Here is a 17707-nt window from a genome sequence, read left to right as displayed (position 1 = left end):
CGCACCGTTCGCCAACAAGCCGTGGAAAATATAAGCGCGCCTTTCCACACTCCCACACACCAACACACATACACACCAGACAAGAAAAGCGCCAGCCAAAGTTAAGCAACTTGTGTCTTTTACCATACCGTACCTACAGCGGAAGATCTGATTATGCGCAGACAACTACGCACAGACACCCAAACCATCAAACAAATTTGATTTGACCCGAGCGCATCCTGCGCTTGCCAAAACGGTCGGAAAAACGACCCCACGATAGGTAAGCGAGAACAAGAGAGAGCGAAGAAAATTTCTCCAAATAAACCGGCTCAACCACCTCCTAGAGCGTCGTGATTTTGTCTCGTTTGGTGCTGCTGCTGCGGAGGTGTGCAACGTTAAAGGAATTTAAAAATGCGCATGAATCTTTGCCGTCAGGTAACTAAACCCCGATACTTGCTAATTAGTTCAACCTTCGGTCGCAGGTACCTATTAGATGAGTTGGACGTGTCATTCGTTGGACAGCGCTTATTTTCAACATAGTTTCAGTTGAGCATCGCATTTTACAGGACAATTTTCGTCGATATTCCGAAAGAACCGGATTGTAGCGTTTCCTCTAGAATGTCTAGAAACATTAGTCGCGTTTCATAGGTACCTTCTCTAAAATCGGCTAGAAAAACAAACACACTTCTTCATCGTTGAAGAATTCGGTAAATGGGATTATTAAACTAATATCTGCGATTCTAGGTTAATGGGATTTAGTGTGGAAGGGAAACCGTTAGTTAGCTTTGATCTGCGATGCATTTAAAACGGACGAAATTTCAGACGAACGATTTTTTTTCGAATCGTATGTAGGTTGACGTAACCAACTGCACGAACTACCTTTGGCCCTATGCTTAAATGCTACTATAAGAAATATGTTGATTATAGAGGGTTTTTATCAGTTAGACTTAACTTTAAGGAATATGTTTATGACTGCGACTGTATTGTCGGTTGAAAAAGAAAATCCTGAGTAATGCGGAAATGATTAACGGTGCAGTACAGTGATCGAAACCATAATTTTTCACTGCTATTGTTTAAATTCTCTGCAATCATTGACTGTATATTTTGTTATTGCTTAGAAGTCAACAAAAGCTATTTTAGTTTATTAAATTAAATCGATAAAATCAGAAATTCAATTTGAGAGCCAAAAGTATAAGCTACATGTGTTTCTGAAATTTTTGCTGATTTACATTCATCATCTTCCATTGACTCACGATGCTTTGTACGACCTTGGACCTAACTTGAATTGAAATAGAGTAGAATATTAGTCTGATTTTTTCCAGAATACTGTCTATCGAATATCTAGCAGTTCTGCATTGGTAATCTATCTCAAACTGTAACAAAATTGTACCTATGGTTTTTTTAAATACTGAAAAAACTTGCTGTACAAAAAAAATCAATTCGATTTTAGCTACAAACATTTCTAGACAAGATTATAAAAATTTGGTTTTCTTCTAATCAGGTTTCAAGTTCCCTGCCTGCGCACACGTTTTTCTAGCATCTATTGCATTTTAGTAACTAACTTTTCCTGTTAGGAGACAGAGACATGGTTTCTTCGGCAATTTTTTCTCTGTTTTTTTTTTCAAGATATTTCAGGATTTTCAATGACTATTAGTGCATACCGGAGATATTCCGGGTTTTTTTACGAGTAGGGAAATCTGCTGAACATCTTAGAAGAAACGGTACTATTAGATACCTGAAAAGACAACTCAGGGAGTGGGGTTTGGTTTCCCGACCCCCCTAATGGGGCTCGAGGATCCAGACCCACTAAAACCCTACCCGATCAGACAAACATAACAAAATTATAACAAATCATGATATTCTGTTACGACGGTATTTCTAACATGATTTGCTATAATTTTGGTCTCGTTAGTAGTTAAAATATCAAAAATTCTATCAGAACTTCTTAGCAGCAGTAGCAAAAATGTAACAAAATTTATTATGTTTTGAGCAAAATTGTATCAAAATTTGTTATGATATTTGTAACAGGTTTTGTTATAATTTTGTTAAAATGTAGCAAAAACTTCTTTGCCTTTATCTGCTATATCGACATTTTATTTCGGCTAAATTGCCAAAAATAGTACAACTATTATCAGGAACATTCACAAATAGCACAGAAAAAAACTTTCATACATTTTCAAAAATCGCTCCGGCCTCGACCGGGATTGAACTCACGACACATCGCACAGAATGCAACAGTCTTAACCTTTGTGCCAGAACTACTCTTGAATGAAGGAAAGTTAAATGCTTATATGATTTAGCCGATAGCTCATTCGGGGTTGTCAGTTTTTGCTTCGAGGTGTCTATAAATAGATTATAAGTGTTCACTCCAAAGCCGATATCAAGAAGACGAAGAAATCGAATCCGTTTTATCAGTGTTGCGCCACTTTAAGAATGTTGCACGAATTGCTATCAAATATGGTTGGTGTTAAATCAGACTGGACCAAGTCGCAAATTCAAAAAAATGAGTTAATGACAGCTAACGTTTAACAATTTTCTAAGCTGCATTTTACTTTAATCAGACTACATATATAAATGTTGCAAACAGCCACAGTTATCAGATGATTTCGAACGACTGATAGGTATTAACCATACAGAGCAACAAATTTGGAACGCGTTTTTCTCGAAGAGTTTTGTCGCTTGGTTCGGTTTGATTTAAAAACGCCCATATACGATCGGTGTTACGTCAGGCCAAACCAACTGACAAACTCTGATTTCGAGAAAAACGCGTTCAAAGTTTGCTGCTGCTGTGTAGTTTAAAGCTATCAATCATTCGAAATCATTTCATATCTTTGGCTGTTTGCAACATTCATGTAATCTGATTAGAATAAAATGCAGCTTAGGAAATTCTCAATCGTTGGCTGTCATTAACTTATTTTTTTTAATTTTGCGACTTGGTCCGGTGTGATTTAACACCGACCATATAAGAAAATAATGCTATCAACATTTTTTGTAATGACTCCTATGTGTCAGTTTTCGAGTCTGTAGACTTTTCTGCTCATTTTAGCAGGATTCAACCACAGAAAAGTTTAAAAACAACCATGAAAGCTCCGTTATAAAGTGAATAAATAAATACATGATGTGCAGAAGAAACTATTTCTCAGTAATTATGCGAATTATTTAGACAATTTTTTTGTTTTGTTGGTAAAGGTTTGGAGAAATTTTTTACTACTTTTGAACTTTGTAAACATACATATTATAAAAGATAAGATTTTATTTTATCGTCCATCCATATTTTATATGTTGTTTTGCTCAGTTATGTTCAGTTTCAAGCATCTAGCAATAAAATATAATGATATAATGATTTCATATATGAGATTCTACAATGACATTCAAAAATAACTCTTTAGGTTATTTAAACAAAGACTTCTGTCAATACATTCTTTAATTTCTAGTAATAAACTGCATGAGGTTCGCCAAGCGTGGCTTGACAGGAGCGGTGTCGCAGTCTTGGCATTCCCCTCAGTGTATGCAAGAGGCGCGCGCAAAAATCACCACACACTTCCATTCCTAGCGACAGCAGAGCGTGCGATGGCGTATACACCACTGTCTAACGTCCCGCATGTGCATTGAAGTTTGGATTGCCTACTTTCAACACACACCCTTGCTTTGAATCACCAGTGTGCGGAATAACGAGGGAGAATAACTCTGCTGTGATCGCACCGCAGTGAGCACTTCTGCGAAATAAGCAAGCAAGCAAAAACTGCAATTTGATAGTCCTCTAAGCGTTGTTGAATGGTATACCTTATTGATGCATTTAATAAATCAGTCGTGTTTTGTAGCAACATTTGACAATTTTAAATACGCAGTAAGCCAAATTTGAAACAAACTATGGATTTATAAAATGAATAGCCTACACATCAAATTTAACAATGCATGCATAAAGGTTATACAGTGGACTCTCAGAAAAGTCAATCGATTGGGGAATGGGTCGATTACTTTTCCGAAATATTAACTTTTCTGAGTAGTCCTAAGAGTCTTTGAAAATGATAAATACAAAAGCGAAAAATATATTCTCGGATACACATTTTTAGGTATCTGAAAGTTGTAATGTAAAGAGAGCAAGATATTATGAAATAATACTTAGTTCCTTTCAGTAAATTTAAAATAGTCGGTTATACTAGTTTACTTTTGATTTTTTGTAGTCTACGACAAGGTTTTGACAGTGTTCGCGCTTATTTTTTGTTCCCTGCTGTTCATTTATTTTGCATTTAAAATTCAATTTGAGTTTGCGCTTTTCCAATATGTTATCAAAAATCCCGAAGCAACTATGTGCCCGTAACATTCCTGTATGAATAAACGCTTTAGACAACCAATAAATTCAAACTCTCAGAAAAGTTAAGCCAAAAATTAACTTTTTAGAGTGTTGCATGCGAGTTAATATTCGCTTAACTTTTCTGAACAATTAACTTTTTAGAGAGTTAACTTTTCCGAGAGTCCACTGTACAAGTAAATCATTCCAATGTTTCAGCTGAGAAAAATATACAAACGAATGTCTCATTTATAGTTCTCAAAATTAGAAATAATTGTTGCACCATTTATTTCATTACTTTAATTTGATTATTACAGGACGGACTCGATTATTCGGATGAAATTTTTTTTATAATGTTAGTCACGTTCTGAACGTAAACACATTTCAAAAAACCCATTTAAATTTTTTTTTTCACCCGAATAACCGAGTCCTAACTAACAGTTTATGCAATTTGTAATTTATTTCATTATACACTGTTATAACTGTTAAAAATATCAGTTATGTAAGTATCGGTGCAAGTTATTCCTTAAATGTGAAAAATACTTTTATGACATTTTGGAAAGAAAGTACTGCCAACTGCAACTGAAAGTACTGTAAAATTAAATCAAATGCATATTAGTGCATGGGATCTTATAACAATTCTGTGAATAAAAATGACTCAAGTTTTTATTATTAATAGTTATCTAAAAGTATAGTTTTTTAAATTAAAAAAATTGATTATTTTAGGAGTGCCAAATCTTTTTTTACAGATGGCTTAGCTTTCTGGTTATTATAGGTTATTACATGCCTTTCGGACGACAAGTTTCGTTCAGAAGTTAGAACAGAAATTTTTATTCAAACTTGAATCATTTTAGCACCCTACAAACAATAATTCAATTGGTCGAGATACCATACCGATTCCATTGGGCTTAGTGTTGAGACTACGAGATCTCAATGCTCCAAAAATTACTTTCTAACAGTCTCCTCTAGCTATGGTTCGAAAAAACGACGACTGGCTTGTTGTCATTCTTGTACGACTTGTACCTATATATTATCATACCAAGTATGCGTAGAAGATTGAACGATTTGTGAGTTGTTCTTATTTAATTATAAAATTTAAATTGAAACTATTTCAAAGATCTCACTTTCTAAGAAATTTTTTGGTAACTCAATAAAATAGGAGCACATTAGCAATTGCAATTATTTGTATATATTGATTTTGATAAAAATAAAATAATAGTTCAATATCCTACATTTTTATTTATGAAATTCGTGGCATAATAAAAATTATTACATTAGATGGATTAAATCAGAGCCTTCGTGTTTCTTTAACTCTCTATCTGGTGCTCCCACCGCCTTTTGGTGGGCTCCGTACATATTCAATAACTTTGTACGACAATACAGTGGGATTCAGAATTTGACAACAAATGCGTGTCACCTATGCCTATGCCAAAGTTGACATCCATTTTTGATATGAAAAAATTGAATAAAAATACGTTAGAAATTGACTAAATATGAATAATCAACAATTTTTCTACAATTGTAACTATTCGACAGCTATTCGAGTAAGACGTAGTCCTACGGCAATAAAAATATTATTTGAAACACTCTATAACCACAAAATGTTTTCAAGAATATACTGAGGGCATCATTTTTTCGTCCTTTCGAACATGTATGCGGAAACTGATAAATATTTCAGCATCTTTTTGGAAGTGCAAACCTATTGAAAAATTATTTAATAAAAGTGGGTCAAAACTAGTTAATGCATAAATGATTTTTTACGATTGCAACCATTTTATACTAAAAAATCCGACGAAATCTATCAAGACGACGCAAGCAAGTTTTTGACACCCTGCGGTAAGACGTAGTCCTACGTCCATAAGAATATTACCTTTCAAAACATTCCACAACTACAATTGTTTTTTCATGCACTTACTGATGTCATCATTTTGGGTCATTTTGAACATGCATGCGGAAATTGATTGGTATTTAAGCATATCTTTGGAAGCGAAATACGTCTTGTTGCCAAAAACGAATACTTTTGTTGCCAAAATCGGTATGTGCCAAAATCGAAATTCCACTGTATTTTACAGGCGCGCGAGAAAACTTTAAACTTACAAGAATCAGCATAACGTCATACTTCTATCGGCGATACAATTTGATTTACACCCTGAATTAGAAAAAAATCTAGCAAAATAGCAAAGTTTTTTATCGTCCTTAATAAATCTATACCTATAAAGAAGGATTTCTGTCTGTCTGTCTGTCTGTCTGTCTGTCTGTCTGTCTGTCTGTCTGTCTGTCCGTATGTTCCTTATAGAATCGAAAACTACTGAACCAATCGGGATGAAAGTATACATGTAGAGGTTTCTTGGGGTCAGGAAAGGTTTTAGTGATGGTTAGAAACCCCTCCCCCCACTAAGAGGGGGGGCTCCCATACAAATGAAACACAAATTTCTGCATAACTCGACAACTAATCAAGCAAATAGAACAAAATTTGGCATGTGGGTGTTTTCGGTGACAAGAATTTATTCTATGGTAAATTGAGACACCTCCCCTCTTTATAACGGGAATTATAATTCCTCTCCTCTTTAAAAGGGGGGGCTTCCATACAAATTTCCTCATAACTCGAGAACTAATCAAGCAAATGGAACCAAATTTGGCATGTGAAGGTTTTCGAGGGCAAGAATATTTTCTATAGTAAATTAGGACCCCTCCCCATTTTAAGAGGGGGGGGGGCTCCTGTACCAAAGAAACGCAATTTTCCTCATAACTCGAGAAGTAATTAAGCAAATGGAACCAAATTTGGCATGTGGGTGTTTTTGGAGACAAAATTTTTTTCTATGATGAATTGGGACCCCTCCCCGTTTTAGGAGGGGGGTATCCTATACACATGAAATACAAATTTCCTCATAACTGAAGAACTAATCAAGCAAATGGAACAAAATTTGGCATGTGAAAGTTTTCGAGGGCAAGAATATTTTCTATGGTGAATAAGGACCCCTCCCCACTTTAAGAGGGGGGGGCTCCTGTACCAAAGAAACACAATTTTCCTCATAACTCGAGAAGTAATTAAGCAAATGGAGCCAAATTTGGCATGTGGGTGTTTTTGGAGACAAAATTTTTTTCTATGATGAATTGGGACCCCTCCCCACTTTAGGAAGGGGGGCTCCTATACAAATGAAATGCAAATTTCCTCATAACTCGAGAATTAATCAAGCAAATGGAACCAAATTTGGCATGTGAAAATTTTCTAGGGTATGAATATTTTCTATGGTGAATTAGAACCCCTCCTCACTTTAAGAGGGGGGGCTCCTATACAAACGAAATGCAAATTTCCTCATAACTCGAGAACTAATCAAGCAAATTGAACCAAATTTGACACGTGGGTGTTTTTAGAGACAAAAATTTTTTCTATGATAAATTGGGACCCCTACCCACTTTAGGAGGGGGGCTCCTATACAAATGAAATTCAAATTTCCTCATAACTCGAGAACTAATCAAGCAAATAGAACCAAATTTGGCATGTGGAGGTTTCTGGAGGCAAAAATATTTTCTACGATGAATTAGGACCCCTCCCAGCTTTAAGAGGGGGTGCTTCTACACAAATGAAATACAAATTTCCTCATAATTCGAGAACTAATCAAGCAAATGGAACCATATTTGGCATGTGGGTGTTTTTGGAGGCAACCATTTTTTCTATGATGAATTAGGACCCCTTACCTTTTTAAGAGGAAGGGCTCTCATACAAACGAAATACAAATTTCCTCATAACTCTAGAACTAATCAAGCAAATGGAACCAAATTTATCACCCACATGATAAATTTGGTTCCATTTGCTTGATTAGTTCTAGAGTGTTTGTAGGCAAGAATATTTTCTATGGTATATTTTCTATGGATTTCCCCACTTTAAGAGGGGGAGGGGCTCCTATACAAATGAAAATCAAATTTCCTCATAACTCGAGAACTAATCAAGCAAATGGAACCAAATTTGACATGTAACTGGTTTTGGACGCAAGATTTTTTTCTATGGTGAATTGATACCCCTCTCTTCTTTAGAAAGCGAGTTATGGCCCATCTCCCCTTTAAGAGGGTGGGCTTCCATACAAATGAAATGCAAATTCGAGAACTAATCAATCAAATGGAACTAAATTTGGCATGTGGGAGTTTTAGATGGCAGAAATTTTTTCTATGGTGAATTACGACCCCTTCCCATTTTAAGAGGGGAGCTCCCATACAAATGAAATTCAAATTTCCTTATAAGTTGAGAACTAATCAAGCAAATGGAACCAAATTTGGCATGTGGGAGATTTTGGAGTCTTGAATTTATTTTACGATAGTTACCTCTCACCCCTGTGGTAGGGGGATATGGACTCTCATACAAATAAAACAGAAGTTTTTGCGAAACTCAAAAACTAATCGAACTCGAGAAATTCGAGACTCTTCCATAAAACATTAGTCAATAGAAGACCACAAAAACTATCTATAGTAACACTAGATCATTCAGGACGAGACGGTCGCGAGTGTTGCCGGTGACCCGCCGTCGGAAGCGCCGCCCACTGGGGGGCTTGCAAAACTCGAGATTGTGACAAACATCATCCGAGATTCATGATTTATGTACAACACAGGTTAATTTGTGGCAATACGAAGTTTGTCGGGTCAGCTAGTTGTTTATAAAGAAACTAGCTGACCCGACAAACTTCGTATTGCCACAAATTAACCTGTGTTGTACATAAACCATGAATCTCGGATGATCTTTGTCACAATCTCGAGTTTTGCAAGCCCCCCAGTGGGCGGCGCTTCCGACGGCGGGTCACCGGCAACACTCGCGACCGTCTCGTCCTGACTGATCTAGTGTTACTATAGATAGTTTTTGTGGTCTTGTATTGACTAATGTTTTATGGAAGAGTCTCGAATTTCTCGAGTTCGATTAGTTTTTGAGTTTCGCAAAAATTTCTGTTTTATTTGTATGAGATTCCATATCCCCCTACCACAGGGGTGAGAGGTCTCTAACTATCGTAAAATAAATTCAAGACTCCAAAATCTCCCACATGCCAAATTTGGTTCCATTTGCTTGATTAGTTCTCAAGTTATAAGGAAATTTGAATTTCATTTGTATGGGAGCTCCCCTCTTAAAAGGGGAAGGGGTCGTAATTCACCATAGAAAAAATTTCTGCCATCTAAAACTCCCACATGCCAAATTTGGTTCCATTTGATTGATTAGTTCTCGAGATAAGAGGAAATTTGCATTTCATTTGTATGGAAGCCCACCCTCTTAAAGGGGAGATGGGCCATAACTCGCTTTCTAAAGAAGAGAGGGGTCTCAATTCAACATAGAAAAAAATCTTGCGTCCAAAACCACTTACGTGTCAAATTTGGTTCCATTTGCTTGATTAGTTCTCGAGTTATGAGGAAATTTGATTTTCATTTGTATAGGAGCCCCCCCCCCCTCTTAAAGTGGGAAAATCCATAGAAAATATACCACAGCAAATATTCTTGCCTACAAACACTCCAGAACTAATCAAGCAAATGGAACCAAATTTATCATGTGGGTGATAAATTTGGTTCCATTTGCTTGATTAGTTCTAGAGTTGTGAGGAAATTTGTATTTCGTTTGTATGCGAGCCCCCCCTCTTAAAAAGGTAAGGGGTCCTAATTCATTATAGAAAAAATGGTTGCCTCCAAAAACACCCACATGCCAAATATGGTTCCATTTGCTTGATTAGTTCTCGAATTATGAGGAAATTTGTATTTCATTTGTGTAGAAGCACCCCCTCTTAAAGTTGGGAGGGGTCCTAATTCACCATAGAAAATATTTTTGCCTCCAGAAACCTCCACATGCCAAATTTGGTTCTATTTACTTGATTAGTTCTCGAGTTATGAGGAAATTTGTATTTCGTTTGTATAGGAGCCCCCCCTCTTAAAGTGGGAAGGGGTTCTAATTCACCATAGAAAATATTCATGCCCTAGAAAACTTTCACATGCCAAATTTGGTTCCATTTGCTTGATTAATTCTCGAGTTATGAGGAAATTTGCATTTCATTTGTATAGGAGCCCCCCTTCCTAAAGTGGGGAGGGGTCCCAATTCATCAAGGAAAAAAATTTTGTCTCCAAAACCACCCACGTGCCAAATTTTGTTCCATTTGCTTGATTAGTTCTCGAGTTATGAGGAAATTTGTATTTCGTTTGTATAGGAGCCCCCCTTCCTAAAGTGGGGAGGGGTCCCAATTCATCAAGGAAAAAAATTTTGTCTCCAAAACCACCCACATGCCAAATTTTGTTCCATTTGCTTGATTAGTTCTTCAGTTATGAGGAAATTTGTATTTCATGTGTATAGGATCCCCCCCCTCCTAAAACGGGGAGGGGTCCCAATTCATCATAGAAAACAATTTTGTCTCCAAAAACACCCACATGCCAAATTTGGTTCCATTTGCTTAATTACTTCTCGAGTTATGAGGAAAATTGTGTTTCTTTGGTACAGGAGCCCCCCCTCTTAAAGTGGGGAGGGGTCCTAATTTACTATAGAAAATATTCTTGCCCTCGAAAACCTTCACATGCCAAATTTGGTTCCATTTGCTTGATTAGTTCTCGGGTTATGAGGAAATTTGTATGGAAGCCCCCCCTTTTAAAGAGGAGAGGAATTATAATTCCCCTTATAAAGAGGGGAGGGGTCTCAATTTACCATAGAATAAATTCTTGTCACCGAAAACACCCACATGCCAAATTTTGTTCTATTTGCTTGATTAGTTGTCGAGTTATGCAGAAATTTGTGTTTCATTTGTATGGGAGCCCCCCCTCTTAGTGGGGGGAGGGGTTTCTAACCATCACTAAAACCTTTCCTGGCCCCAAAAAACCTCTACATGCATACTTTCATCCCGATTGGTTCAGTAGTTTTCGATTCTATAAGGAACATACGGACAGACAGACAGACAGACAGACAGACAGACAGACAGACAGACAGACAGACAGAAATCCTTCTTTATAGGTATAGATGGTTATCGCGGTCGTGGCACCTGGGTACAAAAAATATGCAAACAGTCTATTAAAATACCTTTCTAAGTTTTGACTGAGATATGGCAATTTGAATTTTGCGGTCAAATTGACCGCACACCATACAGACAACTTGAATTTTTTCTGCAGAGACAGAATGTGAATGCTCTGCTGCATCGAAAACGAAGCGCCAGTGAAAGCTCTGCAGAGTAGTGCACACCAGTGCGATTTGTGGTGAGAGAACATACGGGCTCTTGAGTGGCGTATTTGTTGGGTGTGTGATTCTAAATTGCACCGCTGTTGTTTCACGCATACACAGCTCTACACTTTGCTTGCTAATCCCTTTAAGCAAGCGTTCGTTTTATGCGCACCGGTGCGACTGTATCGATCTCCGCAGTGTAAGAAATACACTTACATATTGGTGTTGCACCTCAGTGATATGCCAAGACTGGCGGTGTGTTACTGCATCGAGTATGTTTCTTAAGATGCATTTAGATTAGACAATTTTTAGCAACATGTAGAATGCGACATGTTGCTAGTTGTTGTTCGCATTAATCGTGCGGAGGACCAACCATCACCAAACTTAGGATTTTTACATTCTGACCTAAGCCAAACAATCAGACAAAATTTGGTTCAAATCCGTGAAGGTCGATTACATCTCGAACACTTTGCGTACGCTAATACTTGATTTTTAGCTTTCAAATTTGCAATAATTTGAGAACGACCTAAGAAAAAAGTTTATATGAGTTTGTTCAATGTTATGCGTAGAATTTGATTTTATTTTAGTTTTACAAAACTTGTCAATTTTCAAAGATTATAAAAATTCCGAAAGAGCTCTTTACCAGATTCAAAAAAGACATGTTTTAAGATAATTCACAATTTATGATTTTTATCACGTATTTGCAAAGCTTTTTCTTTCAGTGTAATTGTTTACTGAAAATACACTGAATTTACTATAACTTTTCCTTTGACGTCATTTTCATAAAATAAATAGTTTTTGAGATAAAATTTTTTGAAAAAAATAATCTCATTTCTAAATACGCTCTTTTTAAAAGTTACTCTTGACGAAAAAATATATTTCATGTAAAATGATTCGGTGCGTGATTGTAATGTATTAGCAAAACTTCATTGCAATCAAAAATAGTCGAGACAAACAGTTTGCAAGCTAGAACAAGCTGAAATTGTTCTGTAACAAAATAATAACAAATTTTGATATAAGAACAAAACTTGTAATAATTCTGTTAGCCTCATTATTTGATCTGATCAAAAATATAACAAATTCTGTTATTTCTATCTAATTGAGATATTTTTTTGTTATGTGTTTGTTATAATCATTTACTCGGGTACTCGAGTCTCCAGCCTCAAACCCCCCTGGAACCACCTTATCGGTATTACTTCAAGGAGGTAAGGCAACACTGTTAACAAACAGAGCAAAACCGTAGTCGACAATATCGATAAACGATAATACATTAGCGATTAATCGTACGCACGATCTGTAGAGTCCCCCGGTTGACAAGGCAGCAGAAACAAAAACGATCAGTTTCGGTTCATTGGAGTGCACACCGATAGCAGTTCACCGAATAATGATAAAACGCCATCATCATTCTTTTCTACTCAAGCCACGAGGACAGATAGTCCATTTTGTGAACAGGGCGTGAAAAATCTTGCCCATCTAGCAAATAAAAAAAACTCCGGGAACATCGCTCCGGACGGCAATAGAAAAAGGTAAATGTCATCGATATAAAATCAGCGGAAAGGGACTAATTGCGACCCACCTTTCATTAGTGAGCGATCGACCACGTGTACCGTCAAAGTTTCTGTAAAAGCACGGTACTGATTCGTCGAAAGGGAGCAGAAGAGCTGAGAAACCGCTCCAGCAAGAAGCGATCTAACTTCGAAAAAATACGTCAACCCCGTCTGAAGATTACAGCGATCGGCAGAAGACGAAAACGCGTGCCGAGACAATCTCCTAGGATTCATTTAGGACTGAAAGCGAGATAAGAGGTAATTACAGCCACTATTCGTTACGAGATAATTAATAGCCGCGTGCATTCCCGGCAGATAAAAATCGGAACTGAAAGCACGTCAGCTATATCTTCAGCAGGGAGGTTCGACGATCCCGCAGACCTTCCAGAAGGAAGTGAGTACAAGCAGAGTTTAGATGCAACAAGATTTTATACCAAAATTACGTATTATAACAGGGTTTTTATGCGGAGCTGAAACAGATTGTGCATCGTTTTTTGCGGAGCCGAAGCACCCCGTAGACCGTTTTCATCCGGAACTAAAACCGATGTAGGAGACCGAATTAATACGGACCTAGAACAGACGTAGGACTTTGTCGTTGGGTGGAGCTAGGACCGACGTAGGACACCGTTTGTGTCGGGAGCCAAGATAGACTAAGGACACCGTCTTTACGGGAAAGCAAACAGATTGAATTCATCGTCCTTGCCGAAAGCAAACAGCAGGCCGCTGACCCCAGGAGGAATTGGTCGGCAAGTGCTGGCACAATAAATACGAAACAAGAATCGGTACTTGGGCTGAGTAACTACGCAGGGACGCCTGCCTAGTGAAGCGCCTTGGCATGCAGCAGTAGAAAGATCAATAGCCGAGATCACGTCACCGGGAGGACCGGAGTATAGCGAGACCGTTCATCGAAAGAATGAGGCACCGTGAGTAAAGAAAAATGACATCTTTGTAAATGCTAGCTTAAGACATAGAGGAGGTTAGAGTAGGAGATAATGGTTAAGGCCAATGAGGCAAGATGGCACACGGTGAGCCAATAAAAGTTTAAAATGTGTATTGCACTTTAGTTGAGATTTTGTGTTTTGCGAATTTGGAATGTTTTGGAAATTCCCTTTGGTCAATTCAGCAACACGCTGAAGGTTCATAAAGCAACATAACAGAGGGGCTATTGTGCTTAACGCACTCTCTTAGATGACTGGCTGTTTATTCACCGTTGATCGGTGAATCCAGCGGTCCAGCGGTTTTGTAGCTCAAGTACAATCTGGGCAGCAGCCGCCGTTGAACACTCCCCAGACGTCCGAGCTGGAACCTGGAACACATCCTTTGGACTAAGTGATCCGGAGTAGTGTCCTGACCGCTCACTGCCATCATGTTGCTTCTCGCGTCCGCGAAACGAGGGCATATGAAGAAAGCATGTTCTGCAGTTTCATCTACTTCCACGCATTCGGGACACGCGGGGGACTCCGCTTACCCGAACTTGTGCAGATACTGTCTAAAACAACCATGCCCTGACAGAATCTGTGTCAGGTGGAAGTTAACTTCGCCATGGCGCCTGTCGACCCACCCGGATAGTTCCGGGATAAGTCGATGTGTCCACCGACCTTTTGTGGAATTAGACCATGCTCGCTGCCATGTGGTTATCGAGGCCGATCTTGTGGTACTCCGTATGCCTCTAGTTCCACATTGTGTGAAGCACTCTACGTCTTCGCTGATGATGATGCCAATAGGCATCATACCCGCTAATACGCAGAATGCGTCATGGGAAACTGTGCGAAACACACTCGTCACTCTCGAGCACATAAGACGATAGGTGCTTTCCAGTTTGGCTAGATAGCTTTTGGCATCTAATGCCGATGACCACACCGGCCCGCCATACCTGAGTATGGACTGGCAGCCTTCGCTTGCTGCCATATACCGCAGAGCTATTATCATACGAGACAATGCCGAAATAGCTGTGGAAGTCTTCTTGCAGGCATAGTCGACGTGGCTCCCGAACTTGAGCTTATCGTCGACCATGACTCCCAGGAGTTTAAGGACCACGTTGACGAAATAGTGCAGTCCCCGACGCTGATATTTGATATTTGGATACCTGTCCTCTTGCGCTGGAATGCCACCTCGGCTGTATTAGTGACAGACAAGATGGCATCCACCGTGAATTTGCCTTTTCGGAAGCCGAATCGGTTCCATGACAGACCGTTTGTACCCTCAGTGTACTGTACGAGTCTGTTAAGGATAACCCTCTCCAGCACCTTGCCGGCAGTAGCGAGCAGACAGATTGGCCTATACGACGAGGGGACACCTGGAGGTTTTCCCGGCTTCGGCAATAGGACCAGGTTCTGTCGCATCCATCTGTCCGGGAAGTGGCCAGCTTCCAGGCATCTGCTCATTTCTGCCCCGAATAATTCGGGAGCCTCTAGAATAACCGCCAGAATATTCGGGATTCCATCTGGCCCCGGTACCTTGCTCACCTTTAGGGATTTAGCGATCTCAATGAGTTCCTCGTTCGTAACCATCACTTCCTCCCCGACCTCTAAATCGCCATCGTCCACGTTACTTTGGATGTTCGGCTGGGTGGCCGACTAACCTACGTTATGGTCTGAGATACTGGAACGTCGGCCGTGGGACGACTCAGCGGCCTGGGACCAGGGCCTTGCCTCGTGGCGCGGAAAGAGACCCTCGATGATCCGCTCCAGCATCTCTGGTGATTGCTTTGCGGGCGCCATCACGACCTTGATCTTTGCCATTACGACCCTGTAGCCATCACCCCACGGGTTCGCATTGGCACTAGCACATAACCTTTCCAAGCAGGCTCTTTTACTAGCTTTTATCCCATTCTTAATTCCACTCTACTCGACATTCAGCCATGCCTTCGTCCGAACGAGCTCTTTGCATAATTCTACTCGCACGAAAGCACGTTCCGCGGTGTTCCGCTATTTCATCTGTCCATCAGCAAGCCGGTGACCTCCCACACATAGGTCGACCTTTCCAAGGCATGGTAGCGTCACACGCTCGCGACAGTACCTCAACCAAATGATCAGCGTTCGGATCGGGCATATCGCGATCACCACGCTCTCTTCGGATCGCTTCCACAAATACTTCGGGATCGAAGGATGATGTCTTCCATCCACGGGTGGTTGGAGTGTTGGCTCTACTCGCCACCTGCCGCCTCGTTATCTGACCGACACCATAGCGGACCGCCTGATGGTCACTGTGAGTGTAGCCATTGTCTACCCTTACCCTGCAGTCTCCTATCAGACCAGAACTGCCAAATGTCGTCGATGATAAACTCCGCACCGTTCCTACTGAAGGTACTTAACTTGCCGACGTTGGCCAGTTCTACGTTGAGCTTTGCCAGAGCTTCAAGCAAAATCCGACCCCTATGGTTCGTGCGACGACTTCCCCACTCCTTCGCCCAAGCGTTAAAGTCGCCCGCCACAACCAACAGCCTTAGACCAGTCAGCACAACTGATACTCGGTCTACACTCCACCCACTTTGGCAACCGCAATCCCCTGTCTGCAGTTGACATAACCTCTTGAACCGGTAACTTGCTTGTCGTCCATATAGCCGCCGTCCCGGACCTATCCGAGACCCAGTTACCGTTTCCGGCAGGGATGCGGTATGGGTCCGAGATGATGGCAATGTCCGTCAACGACTCAGTAACTGCTTGGTACAACAGCTGCTGGGCCGCGTAGCAGTGATTCAAGTTTAGTTGCGTTACCTGCACTACGCCCGTGTTTTAGTCGTCGGCACGCCTGCCGGGCATTTCGGGCCTCCTGTTGTGTGCTTAGCGTCCCGTTGGCCGGTACATATCAGGCACTTGGGCGGCGCAGTACAGTCCCTCGCTATATGGCCCGCAACGCCACATCTCCTACACGGGTGGCTTCGGTCTGGCCCGTAACAGCTCCAAGACTTGTGCCCCCGCTCAAAGCACCGGAAGCAGGCCTCCGGCTGCTGGAACACGCTCAGGGGGCATACAGACCATCCCACCTGCAGCAAAGCCACTTTCAGAGCTGCATTTCCGTCTACCAGTGGAAGTCTTATAGTTGCTACCCGGATTCCCGCCGGTCCCTTACGCAGACGAACTGCCTCGGTAGTCACCACCACCATTGCTCCTTGAGAGCTCGTGCTAGTTCGCTCGCTTCAGTGATCTCGTCCAGGCTTTTAAGCTGGAGAGTCATCTCGAGCGTTAGAGCGCGGATCTGTACGCTATCGCCGAGGACCTTTTCTGCCAGCACTTTGTAGGCAGAACCCTTCTCAGTGGCATTTTTTTTGAGTTCAAGGATCATGTCGCCCGTGCGAGAACGCACATCCGCGCCAAGACCCTTCAACTGATCGTCCCCTCTCATGGTCTTCAAAACTTCCGAATATTTCGGCCCCTCAGTTTTGAGGATAAGGGTACCGCCTTTGCTCCTCTTTTTTTCTGACCGGTTTCGGTGGAGCTCGATCCTCCTCTTTCTTCCAGGCCTTCTTCTTTTTGACTAATTCCTACTGATTGTCGGACATCAACTACGTCTCATTACCCTCAGTGGATTCTTCGCTTGGCTTACGACCCTTTGCGATCAGGCGCTTCTTCGTGCCCGTGGGGGTTTCTTCCCCTGGGGACTACCGTGCACGTTTGGTGGATACCTTGTTGTCGTTGGACTGCTCCGTAGTCGCGAGGACCACGGTGTGGTCAGTCATTGACGGGCAGGCATCCGTTTGTGCAGACCTCGATTCAAACTGCCACT

Source organism: Sabethes cyaneus, chromosome 2, assembly GCF_943734655.1.
Source record: "Sabethes cyaneus chromosome 2, idSabCyanKW18_F2, whole genome shotgun sequence".
NCBI classification, from domain to species: Eukaryota; Metazoa; Arthropoda; class Insecta; order Diptera; family Culicidae; genus Sabethes; species Sabethes cyaneus.
Note: the sequence above shows the minus strand (reverse complement) of the source record.